At 39.6% G+C, this 6,671-nt stretch overlaps 1 long non-coding RNA gene across 1 annotated transcript; it reads left to right on the top strand.

The window, feature by feature from the left end:
- The first annotated feature begins 1,184 nt into the window (after window positions 1-1,184).
- On the top strand, window positions 1,185-4,366 carry LOC130735364 (uncharacterized). Its single transcript, XR_009018413.1, has 3 exons — window positions 1,185-1,445; window positions 2,270-2,347; window positions 3,902-4,366. It is a non-coding gene; the product is annotated as an uncharacterized LOC130735364 (long non-coding RNA).
- Window positions 4,367-6,671: the final 2,305 nt, after the last annotated feature.

Here is a 6,671-nt window from a genome sequence, read left to right as displayed (position 1 = left end):
AGACACAGACGGTGCTATATGGGAATTAGAGGAAAAGATTAAGGAATAATATCCGGAGCTTTTACTGAGCCCTAAGTTTCGAGGACGAAACTTTCTTTTTGGAGGGTAGTAATGTGAGACCCAAGTTTTTAAGCTTAGAATAAATTAGTGAAATTTCCGATTCACGAATAAGTTCGATGTAACGTGAAGTAAGAAAACTGGATAAACGTTTATTGAATGGAATAAATGTATGGAGAAGATATTTCACGAGAAGGTTAAGGACAAGATTCGAATCGACGAAACTTATGACGCAAGTATTATTCGTTTACGCTTAGGACAAGAACCTTAGGAAAAGATTAATTTAACCCTTGGAACACTATAGGAATAAATTCCAAAAAAATCTTCTAGAGGAGTATAAGAATTTCTCTTATTCCTTTCCATGACAAGCGTTTCGATACGAAACCTTGGAACGTACGAACGTCAAATTCCAATTCTCGGAAGTTTGCCGAAACTAAATCCCTGATAGCTCAAGAACTTTAAATTAAGCTGTCAATGAAGGCTTTTTCTATTCGGAGCTTCAAACGAAGATTCCACACGCGTGCACCTATTTCTTTCGATGTTTCTAATCTTTCTTCAGAAGGAAACTTTCTCATCCGACGTCAATTACAAAAAGTAGTTCTGCGGTTTATTTTGAAGCAGACTGCGTTCAAGTCATTTCCTCATTTAAAATGAACCCGGAGCAAGTATCAACCTTCTATGGAAGGATACTTAGCTTAATTGCATAATATGACAACGTCATATTTATTCTAATTGTCTAACAATTATTCACTATCTTAATTCTTACTCATTTCTTTGTCCATTGAACATTTTAATTTGCTCAAAGTGATCCTAATTTATATTTTATCATTTAACTAAAGTCCTCATAATTTTTGGTACAATAATATATCACCTTTATATTTTTCCTTTAATTCTATGAGCTAAATCATTTGTGTCTAAATCAATTCATACCAATTTTAAAAATATCTTTTCAAAATATCAATCCAACCTTATCACTCCACGTCCCTCCAGCTTTGCCCCACCACATGTTAATATATTTTCCAAGCCCCTAAACACCATCAGACAAGGCAATATACAAAGCCACAAACATATATATAAGGAAACTCAATTCCTTTCATTTTCACGCACAAGCATATGATCTTTCTTTCTTGTTTTCTTTTTTTTCTTCTTCTTGCTGCAGCAACAACACGCACACCATGCCTTCTAATTCTTCTCATCACCAATTTCTTCTTCATTTTTCCTTGTTGCAACAAACGACCCACGCACCATAGTCATTCATCACCATGCCAATTTTCTCATCACCCTTCAAGCACCAAACCCGCGAGCACAAAGGGAGAGAGGGAGAAGAAGTTTTTTCGCCGTTTCTTGCCTGATCGTCTCACTGACAATTTCTACGCGCAGACCTCGAGGTATAAATGTTATTCCTTACTTCTGATCGTCAATTCTGTCGCTTTTCTCTATGTATTTCTGTGCTCAAAGTTTTGAACTTTTTGTAAAACTGTCCAAATAGCTTGATTTTAGTGTCTAAACATCTTCCCTACGTACCCAAGAGTACTTCTAGAGGATTACATTTTGTCGAATGTCGTCGAAATGCCGCCGGAATTCATTCTGTAGAAAATACCCATTTTGAGGCAAAGTTTCGTTCTTTCGGTTTAAAACTCTCGACTTAGCTTAGCGCTAGTAGGATTAGTTGTCATAAACGTCGTTGGTAACGTCCCCATCCAATTTGTTTTTCGAAATTCCAATTTTGAAATTCTGAGCTAAAAATATTGACCAAAATACCCCTGCGACAGTTTTCGACCCGATAATTTTTCTGAGAGTTTCCGTGGCCTAGATATCGCCTAAGTATACCTAGGAATTAAATTAGATCGAAGAAAAAGTTCGGGAAGCCCTATTTTGATAATGGCCGAAACTTATATGCCATGGTACCGTGTCCAAAAATAATTTTTGGGTCTTTATGGCCTGAGCTATAGCGTAGCTCTCTCCGTTGTCGAATTTTTGGCTCTGGTTTCGTGTCATTCTGAGATCTGTAGCTCAAGTTATGGATGTTTTAGCGAATAAAGTGTTTTTGTACAAAACTTGAATCGAGTCAAAACTCATCCATTCGGGAAAAGCCTTTCCATTCGTGCCTAAATGTGGTACTCTGAAGCTCCTTGAGCTTTGTCTAACGTTAGTTAGTATTGTTTCGAGTGTATCGACTTATTTTGATTGATTTTGCTTTGTTTGCTCTAAGGTTCGTTTGTGGAAACCTTAGACTTGACTGAGCAAGCTTGGGAGTGTGACTTACACTGTGATTCTGGAAGAACTAGAGGTAAGGGCAACTTACACTGCTAGCTAATGCTTTAGGCGTCGATAACTTCGACTTGCTTATTTATGTTTCTTTATCGCTTAGACTGGAGAAAATGTTTTGAGGCTTCGGCCGTGTGAAACTAATATGAGACGTGTGTCTCCGTTTTCTGAGAGGCTTCGGCCGTTTACTGGTTTCCGTCTTACTGCTTTCTAGTGGATAGGACAGGGTTATGTTTTACCGCAATTACTTGATTCACATGCCATACTTGCTATGTGCTAAATGGTTAATCTTAGGCTATGTGAATACTTGTGCGCATTATTTTGGAACATGCAATTATTATTGGAATATGCTGACCATATATGGTGCAATTTATATCGTTTGTTCGTGGACTACCAAAATGTGAGGAATAACGGTTAGTTATGCCCCGTTGGTGGCGAATTCTTAAGGGTTTATCTCGACATGATGAACTGAGGTTCAGACTCTTGTCTTCTTTTGTGGTTTCAAGACCTTCTCATGGGATTTTTGGGGACATCGGGATCTTTTGAACTTATAGTTTTGGAAAGAAAATATTTTCATGAGAAATTCCATAATGCTTTAAACAACATTCAAACTCTTTTAGTTAAATGTTAAGGATCTCAAATGAACTTCTAGGATTTGGATATTAGTTTTGGAAAATGAGAAGTGTCGCCGAATGGAAGTTTTGGGGAAGCTCATAAGTTTCTGAGTATGCTTATACTCTTCCGCTCGCTGAGCAGTTTTTGACCATCGAAATTTGATGAGTCAGATGACTCAAGAAGTCATCAAGGGTGATTACACTCTTTTTATAGTTACCTGTCTTTTGTCGCAGAATTGACATTTACCTTCGGGTACAGTATATGCCTTCGGGTACAGTATATGCCTTCGGGTACAGTATATACCTTCGGGTACAGTATATGCCTTCGGGTACAGTATATACCTTCGGGTACAGTATATGCCTTCGGGTAACTCGGGCATTCGATGGGGGATATGATCGACCGTATGGTTAGGATCGACCTGTTGATGTCAGGCATAGTGGAGAGAAAAGTCGACCCACAGGGTTAGGACTGATCCGGCTATGTCAAGGTTGTAAGTGACACCCGAGGGTTATGGTCGACACAATGCCAGTGTTAGGACCGACTCGATCGTGCCCAGCCTACTTCTTTCGGAACCTTTTGATTTGACGTTGCATTGACATATCGTGCACTCTAACTATATTTGTTGAGATCTTGATGATTTGATGTTGATAAACATCGTTATGTGTTTTGATGATTTGATGTTGATAAACATTGCTATGTGTTTTGATGATTGAATTGTATTAGAGATCTGATAACATGCTATGTATAAACCTTAGGGTAGACAATGCAGAACTTATATGTATGTATACAACATATATATATATATATATATATATATATATATATATATATATATATATATATATATATATATACCCCTTTTACTTTACCTGTTGTCTTGTATTCTCTATACTATATTCCGTGAGTTGACCCTTGCGCGTGCTACCTGTGTGTGGGGGGCTATGTATGCCCTTTTTGTCAGATGTCGTTGACGGATCGTTTTGTGATGCTTCGTCGTTCGGGGAAGACCCGGAGCGAAATGACTACTACTGAGCCTTCGACGTGGACCCGGACTTCATGCAGGATCGAATGAGGGTCGATGTTAGGGGTGTAGTATATAGGGTTTCGTTGTCATAGCTCTGATTTTCATTTCTTATTTTGGGGCAGGGTAGGTCCCCGACTATTAGCTTTTTGTGTGGTTCTCTTCCATGAGGATCACAGGGAGTTTGTCGGACGTAGGAGGTCTTTTGGAAGCCACTATGGGCTAACTTACTTTTTGGAGGACTGTATTTATAAAACTTATGACTCTATCTATGGGTCGCACTTGTTTGCCGTTGGGCAATACTTTTAGTTACTAGGTGTTACTTTCCGTCACTCGATGACACTCGTGACGATGATTTTGGTTGCAGCGAGGGCTGTGCTTTTATTGTTTGTTAGTCGTTGTTAATCGCGGTTGGGTTGAGTCTTTAAATTCAACAAGTCTTTTTATTTAAACAAATCGAAAAAAAAATACCTGCTTTTCCAATTTATTTTATCTTTTGTTACTAAAGTGACGCCACCGAAATTGGGGTGTTACATTCTAGGGCACTCACTAGGTAGCTAGGATCGCGTGGAGTCGAATGGTACCCTTTATATAAGCTGTAGAGTGATTAATTTGCTAAACCAAGCTTAAACTTAATCAAAGTTGCACCACCAATGGCTCTTCATGCATGGGGTTTATCCTAGGGCTTGAGATTGCGTGGCTGCAGCTTGGGAAGGGTCAGAAGCAATCAGAAGTGAGGTTTGCATGGTGTAATGGCTGATTGCATGCCTAGGTCATTTGCACACAAATCCTAGGGCACTGATTGGTCGATTTCTTTATCATTTTCCATGTCGGGACAAAACCGATGCAATATTATACTGGTTCAGGTTTGTTAATGCTAAATTAGAGTGTATTTCCCTTCTCAAGGTTCAATATCATCTCTTTAGAGTGATTAAGGTATCACTCTGTTAGCTTGATTTGGGTTTCGATCACTCTGGGACAATGTATCTATCATTGCCAAGAGATGTGACCAGATCATTTATTTAGACTATCCTACCTCTATCTCGAGTTCATCCTCTTTTTTGGGTTATAATGACCATGTCTTTGGTACTTCTATTGCTGGTCGATTTAAAGTCGATTGACCGACGTCTCGATTTACGTGCAAACAAGTACTATCATAAGATATTCACGCATACACATATATATATATATATATATATATATTATATGTATATTATATAGTACAGTTATACTATTAGCGAATATTCACCTATTCCAACTCTCTAGGGTTTCGCGTTGCCTATGAGGTCTTTAACTGGTTGGTGGGATGTTACATGCAACGCATTCGTTTATATCACACGAGAGGGTCAAACAATTAGGATTACTAGTGACAAGTTTGACTTGAGACTTAGAAGTTATTACCCCTACTAAGAATACAAGTAGAACCTCTGAGGCATGTGCGGTATGTTTCGTACTTACTCTAGGAAGAACCTTTGAACAAGACTTAGTATGCTTATCCTTATAAGGACTAGACGTGATTCTAGGGATGGATTGGCTGTCGGCCAACAATGCTACGTTGAACTGTAGACATAGGAAAATTACCTTTGGGGATGAAGGACAACCGAAACGACTCAAACGAACAGGTGAGAACGAGTCTGAGCGCGAACTATAAGTACTTTTAGGATCGCTAGAAGTAGGAAAAGAAGGTCCAAGCATGGAAGGGACGCCCGTAGTGAGAGAATTTCCCGACGTGTTCCCGGAAAAAGTCACCAAACTGCCACCCGAGAGGGAGATAGAATTCTCTATCGACCTGATTCCCGGAACAGGACTGATCTCTATCGCTTCTTACAGAATGTCACTATTGGAGCTAACGGAGTTGAAGAAGCAAGTGGAGGAGTTGTTGGAGAATAAATTCATCCGACCGAGTGTATCTCCTTGGGGAGCACCCGTTTTGCTAGTCAAAGAGAAAAATGGTAGCATTTTGTGTGTCGACTATCGACAGCATAACAAAGTAACCATCAAGAACAAGTACCCGTTACAACGGATTGACGATTTAATGGATCAACTAAAGGGAGTCGAAGCGTTTTCCAAGAACGATTTGCGATTTGGATATAACCAAATTCGAGTAGAGAAGGAGGACGTGTCGAAAACTGCTTTTCGAACGCGATATGGGCATTACGAGTACTTATTCATGCCATTCGGAGTGACTAACGCACCCGCAATCTTCATGGACTACATGAACAGAATCTTCAACCCATATCTAGACAAGTTTGTTGTAGTTTAGGGTTTAGGGTTTTTTTGATCTACTCAAAGAGCAAGGAGGAGCATGAGGAACATCTTCGACTAGTGCTAGGAATCTTGCGAGAGCGGAAATTATACGCCAAACTATCTAAGTGCGAGTTATGGCTAGAATCAGTGCAATTCCTAGGGCATGTAGTGAGCAAGGCTGGCATAGCAGTAGATCCGGCGAACGTAGAAGCTGTAAACTCGTGGGAAGCACCGAAGACGGTCACGGAAGTCCGAAGTTTTCTCGGATTAGCTGGGTATTACAGAAGATTCATCGAAGGATTTTCAAAGATTGCCACACCTTTGACAAAGCTTACAAGAAAGGATCAATCTTACAAGTGGACACCCGAATGTGAAGACAACTTCAGAGAGCTCAAGAAGAGATTGACCACGTCACCAATATTGGTCTTACCCGATCCCAAGAAGGACTTCGAAGTGTATTGTG

This window comes from Lotus japonicus, chromosome 2, assembly GCF_012489685.1.
Source record: "Lotus japonicus ecotype B-129 chromosome 2, LjGifu_v1.2".
NCBI lineage: Eukaryota > Viridiplantae > Streptophyta > Magnoliopsida > Fabales > Fabaceae > Lotus > Lotus japonicus.
Note: the sequence above shows the minus strand (reverse complement) of the source record. Positions and strands in the feature narration are given on the sequence as shown.